This window comes from Felis catus, assembly GCF_018350175.1.
Source record: "Felis catus isolate Fca126 chromosome F1 unlocalized genomic scaffold, F.catus_Fca126_mat1.0 chrF1_random_Un_scaffold_34, whole genome shotgun sequence".
In the NCBI taxonomy this organism is placed as follows: domain Eukaryota; kingdom Metazoa; phylum Chordata; class Mammalia; order Carnivora; family Felidae; genus Felis; species Felis catus.
Window position 1 is genome coordinate 582,494 of NW_025408522.1, and position 25,870 is coordinate 608,363.

The 25,870-nt window shown below is 41.9% G+C and overlaps 2 long non-coding RNA genes across 4 annotated transcripts in view; one reads left to right on the forward strand and one right to left on the reverse strand.

The window, feature by feature from the left end:
* Positions 1–9,376: 9,376 nt before the first annotated feature.
* Positions 9,377–25,870, reverse strand: part of LOC123383650 — a 37,378-nt gene continuing 20,884 nt past the window's right edge. For all 3 annotated transcript variants that reach the window (XR_006593580.1, XR_006593579.1, XR_006593578.1), the window contains one exon: positions 9,377–10,688. This is a non-coding gene — a long non-coding RNA (uncharacterized LOC123383650). The remainder of the gene's footprint in view (positions 10,689–25,870) is intronic.
* LOC111559251 lies at positions 10,674–25,435 on the forward strand. Its single transcript, XR_006593591.1, has 4 exons — positions 10,674–11,444; positions 12,955–13,010; positions 17,134–17,322; positions 23,811–25,435. It is a non-coding gene; the product is annotated as an uncharacterized LOC111559251 (long non-coding RNA).

Consider the following 25,870-nt stretch of genomic DNA (forward strand, 5'->3'; position numbering starts at 1 on the left):
CCACTACGCCAGTCCTGAAAGACATAATAGAAGGGACTGTTTGAGACAACAAAAGAGATCGAAGTGACAATGACAAGAAAGTATCAGCGAAAAACTCCAGAAACAATAACTATCAATAAATATCTATCAACAAATATAAACTATCAACAAATAACTATCAATAATTTGCTTGAATTAAAATGGGTTTAATGCTCCAGTCAAAAGGTAAAGGGTTTCAGAGTGGATAAGGATACAAGATCCACCTGAAAGAGGCCTAGAAGAGATGTATTTTCGACCTAAAGTCACCTGCATATTGAAAGTGAGGGGATACAGAAGGGTGAATCATGTAAATGAATGTCAAAAGAAAGCTAGAGTATCAAAGTTTACATAGAGAAACTGGACATTAAAACAAAGACATTAAAACAAGACATGAAGAATGGCAGTACAAAATAATAAAAGTGTCAATGCAAGAAGAAGACAGTGTAATTGTAAATGTTTATGCAGCCAACATGGTAACACACAAATATATAAAATTATTAATAGCAAACATAAAGTAACTAATCCATTGTACTAAAATAAGTTTAGGAATTTTAAAACCCCACTTACTTCAATGGAAAGATCATCTGAACAGAAACTCAACAAGGAAACAATGGATTTGAATGATACACTGGATAACAGATACATTCAGAACATTTCATCTTAAATGAGCATGCTCATGTAAGCATGTTACACATTCTTATAAAGTGCACACATGGAACATTCTTCAGAATACATTATATACTAGTAACAAAACATGCCTCAACATATACAAAAGATGGAAATCGTACTATGCATACTTTCTGACAACAACACTAAGAAACTAGAAGTCAATCACTAGAAAATAATTCTAAAGTCTATAAGTACATGGAGGTAAAAAACATGATACTAAACAATAATGAGTGAACCAGGAAATCAAAGTAGGGATTTTAGAAATGCATGGAAGCAAATTAAAAGTAAAATACAATGGTGCAAACCTTTGGTATCCAAGAAGAGTGGGCATAAGAGAGAAGCATATAGCAATACAGATCTACCTCAAGAAGCTAGAAAAAGCTCAAATAAACAACCCCACTTTACACCTAAAAGAGCTAGAAAGCAAACAACAAATGAAACCAGCCAAAGGAAGGACATTATATAGAGGAGAGCAGAAATAAACAATATAGAAACTAAAAAACAAACAAGCAAACAAAAAAGAGAACAGATCGATGAAACCTGGAGCTAGTTTTGTTGAAAAAATAATAATACTGGGGCGCCTGGGTGGCGCAGTCGGTTAAGCGTCTGACTTCAGCCAGGTCACGATCTCACGGTCGGTGAGTTCGAGCCCTGCGTCGGGCTCTGGGCTGATGGCTCAGAGCCTGGAGCCTGTTTCCGATTCTGTGTCTCCTTCTCTCTCTGCCCCTCCCCCGTTCATGCTCTGTCTCTCTCTGTCCCAAAAATAAATAAACGTTGAAAAAAAATTAAAAAACAATAATAATAATAATACTGATAAACTTCTAGTCATAACATCACAAAGAATATAGAAATGACGAAAATAAATAAAACCACCAAAAAGAGAGGATGAATAACAGCCAACACCACAAAACTGCCACCAATTTTATGATAATATAAAGAAAAATGATATGCCAACAAATTGGACAACTGGAGAAATGGATAAATTCCTAGAAATATATACACTACAAAAACTGAAAGAGGAAGTAGTAGAAAAGGTTAACAGACCGTGCCCAGCAGAGAAAGTGAGTAAGTAATGAAAAACCTCCCGAAAACACAAATCTAGGGCCAGATGTCTTCACGGAAACATTCTATCACACATTTTGGCAAGAATTAATACCCATCCTTCTAAAATTTTCCTAAAATATAGAAAAGGAAGGAACATTTGCAAATTCACTCTATGAGTCCAGCATTACACAGATATCAAAACCAGAACAGTACTCCACTAAGATGAAGAACTACAGACCAATATTCTTGATGAGAAGAGATGCAAAATTCTCAAGGAAATAGTAGTAATCTAACAATACATTTAAAAACTGATTCACCATGATCAAGTGAGATTTACTCCTGGGCTGCAAGGGTGGTTCAATATTACAAATCAATCAACATGATACATCCTATCAATAAGAAAAATGATAAGAACAATCTAATCAATTCAATAGACACACAAAAAATAATTGACAAACATTCATTTATTTTAAAAGCCCTGATTAAAGCATGTGTAGAGGGATCATACCTCAACATAATAAAAGCCATCTATGAGAAACCCACAGCTAATATTATCCTCAATGGGAAAAAACTGAGAGCTTTTCCTCTGTGTTCACGAAGAAGTAGGGATGTGAGTTCTCACCACTGTTATTTAATGTAGTATGGGAAGTCATACCCACAGAAATCAGAAAAAAATAAAAACTAAAATTAAATACAAATTAAAAAAATCCAAATTGCACGGAAAAATACCGGGTACTCTTTTTGCAAATAACAGGATAATATCTGTACTAAACCTAAAAGACTCTCCAAAACACTGCTAGAACTGACACACCAATTCATTAACCTTGCAGAACACAAAATCAATTGTACAGAAATCCATTACATTTCTAAACAATGGTAATGAAGCAGCCGGAAGAGAAAATAAGCAATCAATTCCATTTGCAATTGCACCAGATATTTTAAAATAAACCAAAATTTAAAAAGGACAGAGGTGAAAGACCTGTACTCTGAAAACTATAAAACTCTGATAAAAGTAATGGAAGATGACACAGAGAAATGGGAAAATATCCCATGTTCGTGGATGAAAGAGCATATATTGTTAAAAAGGCTATACTATCCAAAACAGTCTACACATTCAATGCAATCCCTCTCAAAATACCAACACCATTTTTGACACAGAGAGATTAAACAATCCTAAAATTAATATGAAAACACCAAAGACACTGAATAGCCAAAGCAACCTTGAAAAAGCAAAGCAAAGCTGGAAGTATCACAATACCAGTCTTCAAGTTATATTACAAAGGTGGAGTGACCCAATGTTGTAAGTGGGGTATTAAAGTCACCTACTATTACAACATTGTTTTCAGTAAATTTCTTTGTGGTTGTGATTAATTGATATATATTTGGGCGTTCCTATGCTGGGATGATAAATATTTATAATTGTTAGGTCTTCTTGGTGCAGCCACTCTGGAAAACAGTACAGAGGTTTCAGAAGTAATTAAAAATAGAACTATGCTATGAGCTAGCAATTGCACTACTAGGTATTTATACAAAGGATGCAAACATGCTGATTTGAAGGCCACATGCACCCACAATATTTACAGCAGCAGTATTAGAAACAGACAAATTAGAGAAAGAGCCTACATGCCCATCAACTGATGAATGGATAAAGAAAATGTGGCATATATTCCTTGGCAAGGAAAAGGAATGAAATCTTGCTATATGAAGAATGTGTATGGAAATAGAATGTATTAAGCTAAGCCAAATACGTCAGCCAGAGACGAACAGGTATCATATGATTTCACTCATATGTGGAATTTAAGAAGCACAACAGATGAAATGGGGAAGGGAAGGAAAAATACAATAAAAACAGAGAACAAGGAAACCATAAAAGACTATTAAATACAGAGAACCAATAGGAGGTGGATAGTGGGATAGTACGATGGGCTAAATAGTAGTAGGCATTGAGAAGGACACTTGATAGGTTGATCTCTGGGTGTTATATGCAAGTGACGAATCACTGAGTTCTACTTCTGATGTCCATACTCCACTGTATGTTAACTAACTTGAATGAAAAAAGTAAATTTAAAATAAATAAATAAATAAATAAATAAATAATAAATAAAAGCTGGAGTAATCAAACAGTACACTACTGGTATGAAAATTGACACACAGACCAGTAGAACAGAATAGAAAACCCAGGAATGAACCCACACATAAGTCAAATAATCCTTGACAAAAAAGGAAAGAATATCCTATGCAGAAGACAGTCTCTTCACAAAAATACTGCTGGGAAAGTGGCTAGCGACATCTGATAGAATGAAACTACCACTTTCTTACACCATACACAAAATTAAAATCAAAATTGATTAAAAATGTAAATCTGAGACCTGAAACCATAAAAATCCTAGAAAATAACACAGGCAATGTCTTTGAGTTTAGCTGTAGCAACTTCTTTGTTGATATGTGTCTTGAAGCAAGGGCATCAAAAGTAAAAAATAAATTTTTGGGACTTCATCAAAAGGAAAAGCTTCTGCACAGTGAAGGAAACGATCAAATAAACTAAAAGGTGACTTACAGAATGGGAGAAGATAGTTTCAAATAACATATCTGGTAAGTGTTAATATCCAACATATATAAAGAACTTATAAAACTCAATACTCAAAAATTGATTAACATAATTAAAAATGGGCAGAAGGTGTGGAAAGACATTTTTTCAAAGAAGACATACAGATGGCCAAGAGACCCTTTAAAAAATTCTCAATATGATGATCATCAGGGAAATCCAAATTCAAACTACAATGAGATATCACCTCACCCCTGTCAGAAAGGCTAAAATCAACAACACAGGAAATGACATGTGTTAGTGTGGATGTAGAGAAGGAGGAACCCTCTTATACTGTTGGTGGGAATGCAAACTGGTGCCTCCACTCTGGGAAACAGTATGGAGTTTCTTCAAAAAAATTTAAAAATATAAGTACCCTGTGACTCAGCGATTGCATTACTAGGTATTTACCCAAGAAACACAAAAATAGTATTCCAGAGGAATATGGGCACCCAGATGTTTATAGCTGCATTACCTATAATAGCCAAATTTGCAAATAACTTAAGTGTCCATTGACCAATGCATGGACAAAGAAATGCATATATGGGTATCATATACAATGGAATATTACTACACCATAAAAAGAAAACAAACAACAACAATGGATTCTTGCTATTAGCAAGATCATATGACTGAGCTAGAGGGTATGAGGCTAAGCGAAAGAAGCCAAAGACAAACACCATGTGATTTCACTCATATGTGGAATTCAAGAAAGAAAACCAATTAGGAAAATGACGAAAAAGAGAAAGAGGCAAATCCAAACACAGACCCTTAAGTATTGACAACAAACTGATGGTTACCAAGAGGGAGGTCAGTGGGGAATGGAGTGAATAGGTGATGGGGATTAAGAAGTGAACTCATAATGATCACTGTGTGATGTATGGAAATTTTGAGTCACTATATGGTATGTATGAAACTATATTTCCCTATATGTAAACTAACTGGAATTTAAATAAAAATTAAAAAAATATATAAATGGTTTTCAGGTCTCACATTTAGGTCTTAAGTATATTTTGATGTTATTTTATACATAATTAAGAAATAACGAAGGTCTTTTCTTTTGCATGTATCTGTTCAATTTTCTAATGGTGTAAATATATTGACCATACAAGTGTGGGTCTCTATTCAGTTTCATTGATCTATGTAACTGTGCCAATACCATGATGTTTTGTGTTTTTTATCATTGTAGTGTACCTTGCAATCTGAGATTGCGATGCCGCCAGCTTTCTTCTTTTTTTTTTTCCGAAATTGCTTTCTATTTGGATTTGTTTGTAGTTCCATTCAAATATTAGTATTCTTTATTCTACTTTTGTGAAAAAACGCTATTAGCATTTTGATACAGAGTCCATTATATCTCTAGGTTATTCTGGTCATATATATATATTTTATCAATATTAATTCTTCCATTCATGAGGATCGTATAACTTCCCATATGTTTGTGTCATTTGTCACTATTTTGTTGTTTGTTTGTTTAAATGGTATTATGTTACTATATAAAAGGAAATTTTCACTGAATACAACTTTAAAAATTTCAATTGGGCTTCTCACACCCTCACAGGTTCAAGACACATGATGGTGAATGATTTTTAGATTTAAGTTACACTGAAAAAGAAGTAGTCTTACGTAGATTATAAGAAGGTATTCTCATTTGAAAATAAGTATAAGTATACTCTTTCAGTAGCCATGTTTGTAAATATCTGCTCTCTGACATTAAACTTCCATCATCCTTTACTTGCTGTTTCTAGAGAATTTTTTCCTCTAAGCAATTAGAAGTGAAGGAAATATACATTTCATTTTTACATTTTCAACATTAATTACAAAATATTTCAGATTCCAAAGTGTTCAAAATATATATAATCTTAATCCCCATCACCGATTTTATCCAATCTCCCACCCACCTCTTTTCTGGTGTCCCAACAGTTTGTTTCCGAGAGTTAAAAGCCTGTTTGTTGGACTGTTTCTCCTTTCCTCCTTTTATTAATTTGCTTGTTTCTTAAATTCTGCATATGAGTGAAATAAAACGGAATTTGCCTTTTGTGGGTTATTTTTCTTAGCATTATACTGTTTAAAGAAGAAGGAAATCTTGCCATTTGCAATAACAGGATGGATCTAGAGAATATAGTGCATATATCCCATCCTATGAAAATGCTTTCTACTCCCTAAAAGTCATGAGCAGAGGACAACCTGGGACTTGGAGGACTGAGGACCTTGGTTTGCAGATTGTGGCAGAGCAGAAGATGTCAGTGTGGGGACCAAGGTCACGAGCCTCCTTGCTGGAGTCTCACCTCCTCCTTAGGAAGTGTTTCCAAGGCAGTGCTGAATGCAGGAGTATACCTCATGAGTAACCTAAACACCAGGACAGGGGTGGGAGACAGGGCACCAGGGAGGATTCTGAGAATTCTCACATGGAACCTGAATCCCACAAGCCCTGTTCATGTGGAGACGCAGAGACAGTCTGAGGCAGAGATAAAGCATGGACCCAGGAGAGAGGAAACCAGGAAAAACCACAGACCCGCATAAAGCAATTTGGAAATGACACCCCACCATTCTCTTCTATCCCTTAGAACAAAGTCACATGGGCCACCCACCCAGGAGGGGAGGGCATGACAGGAATGTGTGACCAGGATTCAGGAATGCTGGGAGACACTATAGGGACTGCCCATAACATTGGCCCAGAGGAGGCACTGGGACTTGAGCCCAAATATCGTGGGAGAGACCCTGTAAGTGTGTGTCTGGTGGGGACAAGACCTGAATGAGTTCATTTCAACTTTCCAACCGGGCCTGGAAACCAGGCAGGAAAGGATGGCTGTATCTGGGCCCCAGAGCAGACCCAGGCCCTTTTGAGTGTGTTCCATGCTGTGTTCACCTCTTTCTCACCTTTCCATGGCTAAGTGTGGGCATGTGCCTCATGTGATAGCAGGTACGGGGCATCTCTATAGGCAGATCCCCTGATGGTGTCCCTAGAAGTAGATGCCAGAATGACCCCACAGTGGAGATAGTGAGACTGGGGAGGCCATGAGGACGGAATTTGTGCAGGGTCACACTTCTGCTTGGGGGAAGGAGCCTGGCCTCAAGCCAGCACTGTATCCTCAAAGCTGGTGTACTGGCTGCACCCAGGCCTAGTGGGGGCTTTGAGCGAGGTGTGTTGGTGTCACTGTATGGACAGGGCATGGGGTGGAGTGGAGCCCTTCTGCAGCATGAGTGAGTGGCTCTTGTATGAGGAGGAAGCCCAGCAAGGGGACTCCAGGCAGTGACCTCACTTCCCTGAGAGCAGAGCACAACAGAATTCAGAACCCAGTAACCAGCCACCCACATTCTGGAGACAGTATCCTGCTGGGCTTATTTGTTTGGAAACCTGCACATAAGCAACATGCTCTCCTGCCGTGTGCCCATGATGCGAGGCTATTGGCTCAGGAGAGCCAACAGTGACACTGTTTCCCGATCCTGGAGACAGTGTGTCATGTCTCACACTGGGCGCCTCTGGATTCTAGCTTGGAAAGACCCAAAGGTAACATAGGGAGTCCCAGATCTGACCAGGCAAACCTGTTACCTCTTTTACTGATCTGTGTGGCCCCACTTCCCCTCCCCATGTGTATGTGTATGTGTGGAAGGAAGAGTCATGTGTGGAGGGCCCACCAGAGCAGGTGCAGTCTGAAGAGGGGTCAGATGCCCAGTGGGCCATCATGCTCACAACCCAGGTCAAAGCTGGCTGAGAGGGACAGGGTGTTCTAGGGCCTTCTCTTGTCCCCAAAGTTCATCCTGAGCCCTGAAGTTGTAGGTCACTGCATCCTGGGTGCAGGGCTGTGCAGAGGTCAGTGTTCAATCTGGGAGCAGCAGTGGGAGAAGGCAGAAGGACCCTGAAGATGTTCGAGCAGGTCTGTGATACCTCTGGGCCAGCTGCTATTCAAAGCCTTTACAGAAGACTAGAGATGAGATGAGGAAGCGGCTGGCAGACCCACGCTCAGTCTAACCTGTTGAGGTGCCCATGTGTCCAACCAGGAGGGCCACCCTGGACACACGGAGAAAGTGACCAATGGGAAGTCTCCAGAAACAGGGCCTGGAGATTGCCTGGAGTGGTCACTTTCTAGACCACTGCAGAGGACAATGGTCCACCAGATGCTGGTCCAGGAGCTAGAGTCCACGTAGGCAGAGCCAGAGGGTGAGAAGGCTGAGGGTGGGTGATGGTGGTATATGGGGCCAGTCAGAGATTGGTCACCCAGGGAAGAGCCCCCAGGTCGTGGTGGGGGATACGAGCAAAAACTGACCTCAGAGTACCCAGCTGTGGATTGCAGGAGGAAAGAGGTCCTGGTGCGGGTTCCTGGCTGTAGCTTCTCTGGGAGGCTTAGGGGTGTGTTCTGTGCCTGCAAAGGGACCTGGAGAGGCAGGCATGGGGATGATTTTTCTCATCTCTCACCTGGGGACTTGGACTTTCTCCAAATGTCACTCTGTTTTATTCTGAAGGGTCAGCTGCAGGAGCAGAAGCCACTGTGTCTCCAGAGCTTGAGGCAACACCATCTCTGGCATCAGCAGCTCTGTAGGGAGGGGCGCTCTTTGGAGGGACTCCTGCAGGAGTCCAGGAGGCAGAAGATGACCTGGCACCTGTGCAGGGACAGCCAGCAACCGTGCAGAGTGAACCAGCTCGTGCTCCATATTTTGCCTCTGCTCCTGCCTCTGCTCCTGCCCCTATTCCTGCTCCTGCTCCTGACACTGTTCCTGATCCTGCCCCTGCTGCTGAAGAGTGTTTTTGCTCCTGACACTCTTCCTGCTCCTGCCTCTGCTGCTTCCACTGTTCCTGCTCCTATTCCAGCTCCTGCCCCTGCCACTGCCTCTGCCCCTCTTCCTGTTCCTACCCCTGCCATTGTTCTGCCCCTGTCCCTGTTCCTGTCCCCAGCCCTCCCACAGTCCCTGCCCCTGGCCTTGCTCCTGCCCGTTTGTGTCATTACCCCTGCCCCTGCCCTTGGTCCTGTTCTTGCCTTGCCCCTGCCCAACACCCCAGCAGAATGCTTCTTCCACTCCCCATTTGTGCTTTCTTTCTGCTATAATTCAACTATTATTTTATCATTTTGTGTTTTGTATAGTCTTTATTATTAATTTAAAAAGTTGTTTACATGATTGAAATTGTACAATTCCTGGGCATTGAGTACACTCACAACCCTCTGCAACCACAGCACACAATATTGTTGCAGAATATCTCAGTCCCCAAGGGACACCATGTACCCAGAGCCCTCATTCCCCATTGCCCCCCACCCCCACCCCCAGCCTCTGGGAACCACTAATCTCCATTCTCTCTCTTTTCCTTACCTACTCTGGATGTTTCCTATACCTGGAACCTCGCAATAGATGTCTTTGTCTCTGCCCACACATTCTAAGATGGAACAGATTAACTTTTGTATTTTGTGTATATTTGAAATAGATTTTTTCTCATTTGATATTGAAATCCACAATGGATTAAAAATTGGAAAAACGTGAAAAAATGAGACTCCTTTGGTATAAATGGTCATAACCTTGGGGTAGAGACCCATGTTCCTTCTGTGACACCACAGCCTGATGCCAGACAGAACATGGCTGTTCCTCCTGTGGCAAAAACAGAAAGAGAGGAATGCAGGAAGCTGGGCAGGGACACCACAGGGGGGAAATCATTCCTCACAGCCCAAGTCCAGAGACAGGTTTCACAGGCCTCTGTTCCCAAAATGCTCCAAAGTCATGGTGTTCCTGGGATGAAGAGCAAATACATGCAAGTCCAAGGGGAGGCGACCTCCATGGAGAGCAGTTGTCAGAGATGTGGGATGTTCCTGGCAGGACTTCCGGAAAATGAAACCCTAAGGGGGCAGTGCTGGTCACCCTCAGATGGCCAGGTTTATGGTCTGGGGACAGCAGCCCAGGTGACAAAATAAGGAAACCAAGCCCCAGGAGATCCACAGTGAGAAGTCCTGACCTGAGGGAGCAGCTGTCCAGTACCAGGAGAGTCCATGGACCCCAGCCGGTCTGTTGCTGGGAGAGACCACAGAGCCCAGGTGGTCCAGTACACGGATAGCCTACAGAGCCCAGGGTCCTCCCTTCCCCAGCCACCATGTCAGGTCCCAGGCAGATGGGTTAGCTCTGCTCCCCTGTGTTCAGAGGGACCTTATGGCAGGAGGATGGGGTGCCCAAGGAGGAGGGACCTGAGTTCCAGAATGATGAGGTGCAGGCCTGAGGTTAGGACAATCCAAAGTCAAGGCAGTGGGGAGCCTCACCTAGCTTGTCTTACTAGTGACCCCAGGCTGTGCTATTAAGCCTCAGTTTACCCATCTGTGACCAGAGGACATAACTTGGTCTTCTTGATGGATTGCTTGTTGGAATCTCTGAGAGATGAGGTGATATCATTGCCTGGTTCCTGGAGGACAAAAAAGCCATATGGCAGGATGTCACTGGATTATCCAAGGAACAGGCTCCTGAAGACCCTGTTCAGGCCTCTGCCTAGTACCCAGATTCTGGGAACATTCAGCATTGCCTGAGGAGATGGAGATGATCCAGGATGTCAGCAGTTCCCATGTGAAGGAGGGTCAGCCATGGGAGGAGAGCAGGACACATCCTGTGCCAATTTCCAGGGCCCGGGAATTACACACATAAAGTCTCCTGCTGTGTGGACCTGACCCTCCCACATTCACTTCCTCACTGCCTCTCCCATTCACTCCCTCATTCACTCACCCCTCTCCTAATTCAGCTGGTGACCTGTGGTCCCTGTCATGTGCCCTGCAAGGTGACTCCATCAGTGACCCAACAGGATCCCCACATGTATCATCTTCCTTTGCAGAGTCTGTACATTCCTGTGCTGTTTCCCCTCTGACAAGGCTCAGGTCTGCAGGGTGACTATGTCCCCCAGACCAACTGTGTTCCCAGGGCTCGAGGTCCTTGGGGTATCCGTGCTCCCAGGCTGCCAGGAGAGGTTGCTACTGTGGGGAAGGCCTGAGCCATCTGGCTGACCGCAGGGTCACAGATGCTATTCTTCTGCTTAGGTAGTTGGACTGCGGGGCCATGAAGAGTCATCAGCAAGAATGCAGCACATTGTTGGCTTCAGTTTCGCACATCCAAGACAAAGATTCTAACAGAACCTGACGCACACCGTTGTGCGGTCAAAGTGACAGTCCCCGTAAGTGTCACTGTGCTGCTTGTAACCTGCTCTGTTTGCATTTGATCATCATCTGTCCTGACTTGGGTCGGGGGCCACCTTCTGTGTGACAGGGTTGTAAACAAGGAATAGGGAGGTCTTACTTTTTCACAGATTTGGATTCTGGAGATTGTTTTCTGTCAATCAAGAGAGCGGACCCACAATTGAATACAAGAGTATCTAATGTCCAGGAGGAGAAAAGAACCCGAGTAAGGGTCCTCGCTCTGTATTTATTAGGACCAGAAGGCTTGCAAACGTGATGGACGTTATAGCTAGTGAAATCCCTTGAGTTTGCTTTTCGGGAGATTTTTTTTGTTTAATGATTCAATTTTATTACAAATTATTGGTCTGTTCAAATGTTCTATTTTTTCCTGATTCAGTTTGGAAGATTGTATGTCTCTCATAATTTATCAGTTTATTCCGTATTGTTCAATGTGTTTGCATATAATTTTTAATAATATCATCTTATAATTCTCTCCATTTGTTATATGTTGTTGGTTCTTATTTCTCCTCATTCATTTATGGTTTCATTTATTTGTCTTCTCTTTTTTTTGAGAAGTCTAGCACAATTTCTGAGTTTTATCTATTTTCCAATTGACTCATCATTTTTGAAAATCTTTTTAAAGAACCTGCTCTTGAATTCATTAATAGTTCTATTTTTTTTTTCTTAGCTTACGCTTACCTTTGTAGATGGTGGATTTTTTTTAAACTTTGCAACCAGAAAATTCTGAGACTGTCATTGGTGGCACTGTTTATGATTAGGTGGCAAGTGGTGCAAACAGACTTTTCTTCACTTTGATTATGTAGTAAATTTTAAGTTTTGTAAACATTTCAAATTTTCAAATTATTTTTTTTGCAGAAAATTTGAGATAAAGCTACAGATATACTCTGTTTCCACACATGCATGGCCTCCTCCATGTACCCATCCTCTACTGGAGTAGTACAATCTGTTACAATTGATGAACATACTTTGGCACATCATAATCACCGAAATTCCAGAGTTTACATTATTGTTCCCTTCTGGTGTTGCACATTGTGTGGATTTGGAGAAATGGATAGTTGTTTTTATGCACCATTTTGGAATCATACACAGTGTCCACATTGTCCTAAAAGTCCCCTGTATTCCAAATATTCAACACTGTTTCTTCTTGTAAATGGGGCAATCATTGATCTTTTAGTTTTTTTTTTTAATTTTTTTTTCAGTGTTTATTTATTTTTGGGACAGAGAGAGACAGAGCATGAATGGGGGAGGGGCAGAGAGAGAGGGAGACACAGAATCGGAAACAGGCTCCAGGCTCCGAGCCATCAGCCCAGAGCCTGACGCGGGGCTCGAACTCACGGACCGCAAGATCGTGACCTGGCTGAAGTCGGACGCTTAACCGACTGCGCCACCCAGGTGCCCCTGATCTTTTAGTTTTCTCTGCAATTTTGATATTTACAGAATGTCTTAGAGTACAAGTCATGCATATGCAGCCTCTTTGGTTGTTTACAGGAAAGAAGTCACCACTGAAGTAACAGATGGTGTATGACACAGAAACATACATGCAGGTATGACAAGGATAAAGTTTAAAGTTAATTTTTAAAAAATTGTTATAATCGTAAGGGTATGCTCTGAAAAAGAATATGCCAAAAAACTGGGCAATGTGGAAGAAATGAACAAATTCCTAGATACTTACCAACTTCCAAACTGAAACAGTAAGGAATCAAAAATTTAACTAAACCCACAACCAGCAAGGAAATTGAATCAGTATCAAAAACTTCTCAACAAACAAGAGTCCTGGGCCCGATCAATTCCCAGGGGAACTCTGCCATATATTTAAAGAATCTTATCCTTCTCAAACTATTCCATAAAAATAGAAACGTAATTGATGGGTATTGAGGAGGGCACCTTTTGGGATGAGCACTGGCTGTTGTATAGAAACCAATTTAACAATAAATTTTATATTAAAAAAAAGGTTTTCATAAAAAATAGAAACAGAAAGAAAACTTTCAAACTCATTCTATAAATCCAATATGATCTTGATTACTAAGGCAGACAAAGGCCCCATTAAAAAGAATTACAGGCCAATATCCCTGATAAACATGTATGGAAATATTCTCAACAAGATACTAGAAAATTGAATTCAAGAGTACATTAAAAGAATTATTCACGATGATCAGGGATTTATTCCTGGACTGCAGGGCTGGTTCAATATTTGCAAATCAATGAAGGTGATAGAACCACAGTAATAAAAGAAAGAATAAAATGATATTATCCTGTCAATAGATGCAGAAAAAGCATTTGACAAAGTACGGCATCCATTCCTGATTAAAAACAACAACAACAACAACAACAACAACAACAAAGTAGGGGTAGATGAAAAATCCCTCAACATCACAAAGACCATAAATGAAAGACCCTCAGCTAATTTCACTTTCATTGAGGAAAAACCCAGAGCTTTTCCCCTATGGTCAGGAACAAGATAAGGATGCCCACTCTCACCATTCCTAATTAATATGTAGTAGAAGTCTTAACCTCAGCAATCAGACAACAAGAAGAAATAAGGGTCATACAAATTGGCAAGGAAGAAGTCAAAACTCCATTATGTGTGAATGACATGCTACTCTATGTTCAAAACACAAAAGATCTCCACCAAAAAATTTCTAGAACAAATCCATAAATTCAGCAAAGTTGCAAGAAATAAAATCAATGTGCAGAAATTTGTTGCAATTCTATACAATGTAACAAAACAACAGAAAAATAAATCTAGGAATCAATCCCATTTACAATTGCACCAGAAAACATATTATTCTTAGGAATACACCTAACTAAAGAGGTATATACTCTGAACACTACCACCCAAATCAATTTGAAAACGACTACCCAAATCATCCTACACATTCATGCTATCCTTAACAAAATACCACCAGCATTCTATGCAGAGCTAGATCACACAATCCTAGTTTGTATGGAACCACAAAAGACCCTGAATAGCCAAAGCAATCCTGAAAAAGAAAAAGAACACTGGAGGCATCACAATTCTGGATTTCAAGCTATATTCCAAAGCTGAGGTCATGAAAACAGTATGGTACTCGAACAAAAATAAACACAGACTGATTACTGAAACTGAATACAATACTCAGATATGGACCCTCAACTATATAATAAGCTCATCTTCAAGAAAGCAGGAAAGATTGTCTAATGGAAGAAAAAAAAACAGTCGGGTGCCTTGGTGACTCAATCATTTATGAATCTGACACTGGCTCAAGTCATGAACTCACCTTTCGTGAGTTCCAGCCCCCTATTGGGCTCTGTGCTGACAGATCAGAGCCCTGAGCCTGCTTCAGATTCTGTCTCTATGTCTCTGTGTCCCTCCCCCACTTGTGCTCTGTCTCTCTCTCTCTCAAAAATAAATAAAGATTAAAAAAATCTCTTCAACAAATGTTTTTGAGAAAACTGTACAGTGAAATGCAGAAAAATGAAACTGGATCACTTTCTTACACCATGCACAAAAATAAATTCAAAATGGATGAAAAAACAAAATTTGAGACAGGAAACCACCAAAATCCTAGAGGAGAACACATGCAGCAATGTCTTTGACCTCTGCTACAGCAACTTCTTACTAGACACGTCACTGGAAGCAAGGAAAATAAAAGCAAAAATGAGCTATTGGGACTTCATCAAGATTAAAATCTTCTGCACAACAAAGGAAACAATCAGCAAAACTAAAAGTAAACAGAGGAAATGGGACAAGATCTTTGCAAATAACACATCTGATAGAGTTTGTATCCAAAAATCTATAAAGAACTTATCAGACACCCACCTAAATTAAAAACAAACAAACAAACAAAAACAATAAAACACAACAATCCACTGAACAAATGGGTAGAAGACATAGATAAACACTTTTCCAAAGAAGACATCCAGAGAGCTAATGCTCACATGAAAAGAAGCTCAACATCATTCATCATCAAGGAAATACAAATCGAAACCACAATGAGATATCATGTCACACCTAAACAAAAGTCTTAAATTAACAACTCAGAAAAACAACAGATGGTGTCAAGGTGGGAGAGAAAGGGGAATCTTTTTGCACTGTTGGTGGGAAGGGAAACTGATGCAGTACTCTGATAAACCGTATACAGTTTCCTTAGACAATTAAAAACAGAACTACCCTATGGCCCATCAATTACACTACTAGGGATTTATTCAAATGATACCAAAAAGCTGTTATGATGGGGCATATGCTCACCAATGTTGAAGTGAGGTCCTTAACCACTTTTCAAAGTCAGACACTTCAATTCCACACGGGAAAACTGAAGAGTACTTCAGCTTGTTCATGCTGTACTCCTGAGTGTAGCAGCAGTGGGAAGTCTGTACTGCAGGGTGGAGGGATGGAGGGGCTGATCCAGGCACAGGTGCAGGGCTGCTCCAGGTAGACTCACCAGAAACAGGGTTGTGAGAATATCACAAGACAGTCAAGTTGAAGCAGAGCATGGCTGCACCTCAACTTGTATAAGGCTTTGTAGACCCCTGTTTTCTGCTGTGAAAATGAAGAAAGCACTGTGGGGAATTGCTATACAAATTCATGGTGATGGTCATCCCAACTCCAATTCATCAAATGGCCCCATTCTGCCTGCTCATGCCCACAACCAATGTGTCTTCATAGACAACCTTCCTGCACACACTCATCTCCCTGGCTTTGTTTCTCTCTGCCTGTGCAGCTGTTCTCCCTGTGGTAGCCTGAGTGAAAGCTGAGAAAATCCCATGTATTCCACCCTGGCCCTGAACCGTGGCCATGTGGATTCCAAGACACATGTTACTTGTTTGACCCTACCCAACAGGGTCCCCCAATCCTGCAGTCACCCACTCTGTCACTATCTATTTCCCCTGGAGTGCTCCTCACCACATCCATGTGCTTGGGGCATTCACATTCCCTTGTAAACCGCTCAGGGTAGGTCTCCCTCCACAAACTAATCCATCACTCAGCACTCTACATCCAGCCCCTAAGCTATCATTGAAAGATACAGTCTAATAAAATCTAGTTCTATGCAATATGGAGTAATATCTGAACAGTAGCTCTTCATCCAAGGGCTCCACTAACCCCACAATCTTTATTAAATGCCTTCACGCACTGTCATTGTGAACAGGATAGAGAACTACCCTGAACCCAGAGTGGGCTTGATTTGTTGTTGGGTAAACCATGCATTAAATCCAAATGGATATGAGACTCAGGGCAGATGGAGCCTCAGGACAGGACCATGGTAGGGGGTGGGGAGTAAAGCCACAACTCTGAAAGGCCCAGGACCACATATATGGGGCACATTTCAGACTCCGGGTTCCTCACACAGACATCAAGTAGGCACTGTCCATGGGCACCTACCAGCCCATGCTCCTTAGGGCAACAGGTGAGGTGTGGTGGTCACTGCTTTCCTCATGTCCCACTTTGGGCTCTGTGCCCAACCTTCAGCTTCTGCATCCTGAGCGACTTCAGCCTTCTGTATGGACTGCTCTGCATAATGGCTCACTTAGGCCACTGGTTCAGGGGCAGAAGTGCTTGCCAGGTAGGTCACCCCCAGGGCACCCTGAACCTCTGTGTGGCTGGACTTGGAGGACGCAGGAATTACTTTTGCCCAAAATTCTGCAGGAACAGGTGGTGACCATACAGGACACAGCCTCTTTGCTTTGCAGGTGGATTTGGAGGCAGTAAGGGAAGTTGTTCCAGCCAGGATGGCTGTGAGAATACTGAAGACACAGCATGAGGTTGGAGAAGTCTCTGTCTCCAGACAAGACAGCCCAGGAGCAGGCATGTCCCCATGCCACAGGCATTCAGCTTCCCTCAACACAAGCCACTGAGCATAAAAAGAGCTTGGGATAAAGGTGGGTGGAACGGTAGGTTAACTGGCTTCTCACCTTTTGAAATCAACAGGTACCTATTTTAACTACTCCAGTGCCTTTTTTTTATACAAGTTGAATTTCCCCTCCCTGTCACCATATCTGCTCCTACATCTCTTCAACCAAGTGATCATTTAAGAAATGTCTTGGATGCCCTGTGGCTCTGCAGCCTCAGTGGGGCTGAGACCAGGCAACTGTGCAGCTGTAAGTGAGGGGTTTCTGAGGCGGGGCAGCCTGCTCACATACTAAGATCTGCACTGTAGCCTCTGGCTCCTGCTGTCCTCTTTTGGAAGAAAGGGATTGTGGCAGCACTGAGCCAAAATAAGAGGCTCACACGCCTAGAACCAGGTTTGTCCTTTGCCCCTCATCACTCCTCCACCTACAGCACCCCCTAATACACACAGAACAGTCCTTGGGGAATTTACAGCACAGTCAGCATCAGCACCAGGACCTGGACTCCTTGCCCTCAGTGCAGTCAGTGAAGGAACCAAAGGAAATCTCAGGAAATAGGATTTGGAGATGGGGTATGGTGACAGCTATCGACCTGTCCACCAGCATGGAGACTCCATCCTCAGGATGAAAGATATTTGGCCATGACCAGGGCTCTAGGGAACCCATGGCTTCCTCAGGGCTCTAACAGTTCTGAGCTTTCAGAACTATAACCCCAACACGGCCAAGCACACATGAGGAGAAGGATCATGGAGGAGCATCATGAATTTAGGACCTTAGCTTTAAGCCTTGTCTCTTCCTCACACTCAAACGTGCACTACTGGCACAATGCACAAGGTGTCCTTGGACTGAGGTCCCCAGAATTAACTGTTAAATGAAAACCCAGTCCCTTTCTCCTGACACCTTGAAGAGCAAAAACACGTCACCTGGGGTTATGGTGCAGGCACAGTGGGCAGAGGGAGCAGGTGGCTTGTTGCTAAGTCAGAATTAGCTTGATTTTTTGTTCCTGCTTTCCTTCCCCACTGTTGTCTCTGCAAATTACTGATTTTGTGCCTGTGGCTTCCATTGAGTTTTCCAGAAAAAAGGAGTTATTAATGTAAACAATCTTGGCCACAGCAACAAAATGTCCTGAAGTGTTGAATTGTCATTTTATCACCAGGGCCCAACCTTTGCTTTCAGTAAAAGAAAAGAAGATGCACTTTTTCTTGAGGAAAAAAGAAGTAATTGTATCCTAAAGTAATGCTGATTATTTAGTGAGAGAAAACTTAGGGTTGTCTGGGGCGCTCACTGCATTGGGCATTCGACTTCACCTCAGATCATGATCTTGTGGTTTATAGGTTTGAGCCTCGCATTGGGCTCTCTGCTGTCAAAACAGAGCCCACGTAGTGTCCTTTATCTGCCTCTCTCTCTGCCCCACCCCCACTGGTTCTCTCTCTCTCTTCAAAATAAATAAAGAAAGTAAAAAAAGAAAGAAAACTGAGAAGGGGAAATTTAGAATAAGAGAAAACTCAAAGTCTGTGACAGACGGTGACCCTGACGTGACTAGAAGTCAACGTGACTAGAAGTGAACATGGAAGAAGCTGACACAACTCAAGGACAGCAGAACTCTGCAGAAGGACTAAAGATCTCTACAAAAAAATGCATCAGACCTCAATCTTTCCCTGACGAGGTCAGAGAAAAGTGAAACTATATTAGGATTTGCTGCCATGGGACTTTTGAGAGAATTTTTATGGGAGACTTCCTATCCCCAGAGTAGAAATAATAACATTCATATTTTACAATCTTTGGGATAGGTTCACCAATGTACTCAATCAGAAAGCACTCCTTAAGTTATAAATGATTAACAAGCAACAATGCACTTGGTTCCCCAAACAAGGAACTTATGATCTGGATATCTGGGAAAGAGTACAGAAAACATTAAAAGCTCAACATTCTGAGGGGGCTAATGCCCTCAACCCCGAGGTAATCCTCACTCAGTCCCTTGTCCATTCTGCCCTTGTCCCCTTGAGTTCAGACGATGTATATGAAGATGTAGAATTACCCAATAGAGAGGGGAAATAAACTAAGCTTTTATAGTCAGCCTGTGCCTTTGGTGCCTTTACAGCCAAAAGATACTCCTCCCCCGACTCAAAAGGGTTAGAAGATAGTGAGTGTCCAGAAACCTCACCGACTAGTTCTGATAAAGTCCTCACCCCAATGCAAAAGTACATTAAGGATGCCCACAAGGCCGGTGACTTCCAGCCATTTCACACTGTCAGGCAAAATGGGCAATATGTCCATGAAGTCCTGCTCTGCCAAATAGTAAAAGAATTGCAGAAATCAGTTCAGTTGAATGGTCTCCACAGCCCTTTTAAAATCATCAGTTTAGAACCTATTTGTGGCACTTATTCCATGTCTGCCTATGATGGGGGCTCTCTTATGAAAATCATTTTGACCCCAGCCGTCCATGCTGTGTATGCCCAAGAGTTTTATATGCTTGCTTGTGTGACTCATGCCATGCATAACTTTGATGCTGCTATCCTGGTGTCTTTTGAACAACTTTCTGGCCCAGGACACTATTCCCAACTAAGGCAGCTAGCCCAGCTTTGAGTAATTGTCAAACAACAATGCACTAAAATAGTGTGTCATATTCTACACAGGGCATCCCTATTGAAGGGGACTCTAACTGTCTCTCCCCGTTTCTCCCAATATCGAACTTTATGTGGGAGCTTCTCTCTCATTCATTTCCTGGGCCAATGACTATAATGAATAGAGCCAATTGTCTCTGATTAGTGTACCTTGGGATGGAGACTTTAAGGAATATTCCCTAGCAGCCGCTGAAACTCCTTTTGCTTTGGGGAATGTCCCTGTCTTCTCTGGCCTGACATGGACTGCCTAATCCACTAGTGCAAAACCAAAGAAAACAAAACAAAAATCTGTACCTGCTCATCTATCTGAGCTGACAGGCTTTGGGACCACGAGAACTCTTTCTCTACCCTCTGTGCCTTTGTCTGCCTCCAGGCTACTTGGTGGCACCTCACTTTTTCTGCCTTCCCTTCCCCCTCCTACAATTTCTGCACCACCTGGGGTGAGGTCTGCATATCTGGCTCTTCAGTGTCTCAGGCAGCATTACCTACTACCTCCACATTGTCAAAGAGCAAAAAATCTCCCCCTTAGACTTTCACCACCCACTTCAGATTTCCTCACTGGTTTCACAGGAAAAAAATGACAATGGTAAACTTTTAAGAGGACACAAATGAAATAAAATTAGGATAGACATGCATTTTACTTATTTTAATATAATTTATTGACAAATTGATTTGCAGACAACACCCAGGGCTCATTTGTTTTAAATGATCAGAACTGAATAATAAATATTCATTCATTGTACTAAGGTTTACTGAAGGTCAAATTAGCTCATGATATCTGTGTTCCAATTTGTTAGCAAAAGGATAACTTAAAGCAATGGTTAACTTTGTCTATCTATACTTTTCATGGGTAATTGTTTAAATGCCCTTCAGGGACTTTGGTATCCTTACCCTTTAGTTTTTATTTAAATGATAAATTAAGTTAAATCCATTGGACATTGAGGTCTCTTCTACAACAAATAGAATACTGAAACATTGCTGAGTAAATATAGATTTGTGCTACGGGTTTCTATGGCAAAAAAAAAAAAAAAAGAAAAAAACTAAGGTTACTTAAATCTATTAAAAATATAATTTGTGCTTCATAAGTCTGCCACCTACAAAATTTCTGATATAGCAGAGTTCACAAATGTTACTACTAAGTTTTCACTAGAGACTAAGGTCTCTAAGCTTTAAAATTCTGCTAAATGTAATTAGGCTAATGTAAATAAAGAAAGTCATTCTATGTATAAAAGAGTAAGATATGTAAAAATAGATATGAAAAACATATTTTTGTTAAAGATATAAATAAATAAACAAACAAACACGATCTTAACAAATAGGGTTTAAAAAACAGAATAGCATGCCCTTTTGAGTTGTTTACTTAAGGCTTGGTTAGAATTATGCATTCCTTTTAATCTATAAGGCGAAGCAATTGTAAAATGAGCACATAATAAGCTCAAATATATGTCAGAAAAGGGGTGGATACCTTGGCTGTCTGCATAACCACCTCAGCTCCTTTTTGGGCTGTGATTATTCTTAACTTTTAAAATCTGAATCCTCAAGGACTAACCACAGCTATGCCACATTCTTCAAAATCAGAGAAACCTTCTCATCATATGGTGCTATACAAAACCCCTGGAGGGGGGCCCACACAGACTGGGCCCACTAAACTTCCACCTGGGTTGAGGATATGCTTGTGTTCTTTTAGGACTGTGTTCTTTCTTAGACTTCTGTGGGTTCCCTCTTAGTTGGTAAAGCTGTACCATGGCATGGTGGAGACCACCATGATATCTTCCAAATGACCAGGACTTCCAGAGAATGAGTCTCAATGGGCATCCACGCCCCCCTTTTTGGAAGAACCCTCTTCAGTGACTCTTCACCCTGAAGCCACTTCGCAAATGCAAGTCTTTGTCCCTGATATAACATTGGGAAGCCTTAAGTGTCTGTCTAACCAAGCCACCATCCTCTTAAAACAAAATCGTATTGGATATACTTCTGAATTGCATCTGATGACCATGATCTCAATCACTGACAGGAATTCGATACAGGTAACCCTGATTCTTCTCCTTGTCTTCATTTGTCCAGGCCAAGCTCAATATTTAGATTATGCTCATCAACATAACACACCTATATGTGACAAGCTTAACACTCCTAGACGGGGATATACCTATTAGCAATAATAACATGGAGATCATGGGAGGATCCAATCTTAACCCACCCTTCCAAGCTGAACAAGGGTATTGGATTTATATGCCCAGACCACAATGGTGGCTTACTTCAGAACCTCCTTAGGTGTGTTACTAAACTTAGCAACTTATATGCTTGTCTCAAATGAAGAATCAACTGACATTTACATGTATACCCCAAAACCTCTCCAAGGCCAGACAATTTAAAATTTTTCTCAGCCACAAGCTTTGATATACCTCAAAAACAAACTTATCTCACACTCCTAATTTGCTAGTTTGCTCTAGCCTCAAGTCTCATATCTCATATCTCTGCTGGAATAACATTCCTTTGACAACCTGGTATGGAAAGACTGAGCATAATATTCGCTGGGTCACTTGGACTTTAGATGACAGAGGTTCTAGAGGACACCTTGAAACAAAATATTCGAATAAGACCATATCCTTCGACCAATCTAGTAAGAATAATATTTTTTTGGAAAGACAGTGGTTGGTCTGGCTGTATATTTCTACTCATAAAGAAAATATAAAGGACATTGGTTGTTAATCTTTGAGACCTAGGTCTTCCCTTCTTCACTCATAGTGTTAGCCATGATGAAATTTATATAAATAAACATATTAACAAAACGTGGGCCTCCTGGCACAATGACCAACTTGCATGAGCCACTATTTGCATTCCTTCTCCCTACATTCTCTTTCTTACCTCCACTTTACAAACCCAACCAACAGAAAATAAGTATAACATTTCTGGGGCGCCTGGGTGGCTCAGTCGGTTGAGCGGCCGACTTCGGCTCAGGTCACGATCTCGCGGTCCGTGAGTTCGAGCCCCGCGTCGGGCTCTGAGCTGATGGCTCGGAGCCTGGAGCCTGTTTCTGATTCTGTGTCTCCCTCTCTCTGACCCTCCCCCGTTCATGCTCTCTCTGTCTCAAAAATAAATAAACGTTAAAAAATTAAAAAAAAAAAAAAAAAGAAAAGAAGTATAACATTTCTACCACCATGGGTGGGTTTATGTCCTGAGTAAATAAATATAACATCTACCAATTAAATTTCTCCTCTTTATTAGTTCTTAGTGTGTCTCAACCTGGGTTCCTGTTAATAGCTCTGAGCCCTATATGCATACATCAGGACGAGGCTCACTTTACAAGCTTGTTAAACACTGGTATTCACCTGTAAGGCAAAAATGATTTGTTGGCCATTTAATCATGGGCACCTTAGCAGCAGTGAGCATTATCACCTCTGCCACTGTCACTGGAATCGGCCTGCATCAAACAGCCCATGTCCTCGTTACATTTGTGGTCAATACTACCAAAGAACTAATAAACCAAATTTCTATTGATAGACAAGCTTTGGCCTGCCTTGAAGCTTTTGAAGCTGCAGTGGAATTTATTGGAAAAAGGCCTTGTTCCTCCACTCTAAACTGCCCCGCGACCCTAACTACCAGCATATTTGCATAACTGACATTCCTTATAGTCACTCTCAAGCCTGGGATGCTTTCCAGACACACCTTTACAGTGTTTTTTTCTTCCTTTCTATTCCTTTAACATTACAGGAAATTTGGTTGTGACATTGAGCCAACAGCTACAATATACAGACGACCAAATTAGAAATGAATGGCCTGATTCTTGGGCAATGTGGCATGACTTAAATCTTTTCTCACAGCCAGCACACATGTCAAATTCTGGATAACTCTGGGAAGCAGAATATTTATACCGTGTCTCTTTTTATGTCTTTGCAGAGTCACCCGCCAAGCCACCCAAAAACAAAAGAAGGACCAGGAACTTGTCATGACGGACTGTGAAGAAAAAACTAGAGAAAACCAAGAAAAAAAAAAAGCTGGGACTGTGGGAATTGAGTATAGGAATCCCTGAGCTTGTACCAATGGGTTAACAAGGCTAAAGATGAAAGCATCCAAGATTAGGTAAGCAGGGCAAAAGCACCCCAGCATAGAACAAAGACACAGGAATAGGAAGACACAGAGTGAAAGCATCCAAGATTACGTAAACAGGGCGAAAGCACCCCCAGCATAGTACAAAAGCAGAAAGCTGCTTTCAGAAGATGGAAGCTCCAGAATAGGTATACAGGTAAAGAGGGCTAAAGACAGCCTCAACAGGGTGAAATCACCTGGAGCAGAGCTAACGAGCAACAGAAACCTGCCTTCTTAACTCTGAGGTAGCATTCTCTGTCTTATCCGTAGGTAAATTAAGATAAACAGACAATGTGTCTCATGCCTGCCATAAACAGCCAGCTGCTGGATGCCAGGATTTTTTTTTTATATTGACCCAAACCCTAACACCACATAACACAAAAACCTCCTTTCTCTCACACACGTAGGTTAATAATCACCTGCCAGGTGGCTTTTTATGTCTTGTAGGCACCAGGCAATAATTTCACCTCATCTCTCAGAGAATCCAACAGACAACCCATCAAGAAGTCCAAGTTATGTCCTCCAGTCACAGATGTGGAAACTAAGGCTAATAGCACAGCCTGGGTTCACTAGTAAAACAAGCTAGGTGAGCATCCCTGTACCCTTGACTTTCGATTGTCCTAACCTCAGGCCTGTATCTCAGCATTCTGGAACTCAGATCCCACCTCCTGGAGCACCCCACCCTCCTGCCATGAGGACCCTCTGAACTCAGGGGAGCAGAGCTGTGCCATCTGCCTGGGACCAGACATGGTGGCTGGGAAAGGGAGGACCCTGGGCTCTGTAGGCTCTCCCAGTACAGGACCACCTGGGCTCTGTGGTCTCTCTTGATACCAGATGAGCTGGGCTCCATGAACTCTCCTGGTACTGGACAGCTGCTCCCCTTCAGGTCAGGACTTCTCACTGTGGATCTCCTGGGGCTTGGTTTCCTTATGTTATCAACTGACCTGCTGCTCCCCAGACCATAAACCACCATCTGAGGGTGATCAGCACTGCCCCATACGGTTTAATTTGCCTGAATCCCTTCCAGGAAAGTCCCACATCTCTGACAACTGCTCCCCATGGAAGTCGCCTCCCCTTGGACTTGCATGTGTTTGCTCTTCATCCCAGGAACACATGGACTTTGGAGTATTTTGGGAACAGAGGCCTGTGAAACGTTTCTCTAGAGTTGGGATGTGAGTAACGCTTTCCCCCTATATGGTGTCACTGTCCAGCTTTCTGCATTTCCTGCTTTATGTTTTCACCACATGGGCAACAACCATGCCTTCTCTGGCATCAGGCTGTGCTGTCACAGAAGGAACAGGGGCCTTTACCCCAAGGTTATGACCAATTTTACCAAAGGGGTCTAATTTTTTCACATCCAACTTTTGATCCTTTGGGAATTTCAAGATCAAATGAGAAAAGTTCTGTTTCAAATAAACAGAAAATACAAAAATTAATCTGTCCCATCTTAGAATGTGTGGGCAGACACAAAGATATCTATTGTGAGGTTCCAGTTATAGGAAAAGATACAAAGATAGCTGAGAACTTCCCTCATCTGGGGAAGGAAACAGGTATCCAAGTCCTGGCAGCACAGAGAATTCCCTTCCAAATCAACAAAACCAGGTCAACACCACAACATGTCATAGCGAAACTGGAAAAATACAAAGATAAAGAGAAAATTCTGAAAGCAGCTAGGGACAAACGGGTCTTAATCTACAAGGGAAGACACATAACGGTAGCAGCAGACCTATCAAATGAAACTTGGCAGGGCAAAAGGGAGGGGTAGGAAACGGTCAATGTGCTGAATGGGAACATATGCAGCGAAGAATCCTTTCCCCAGCAAGGCTGTCATTTAGAATAGAAAGAGAGAGAAAGGCTTTCCCAGACAAACA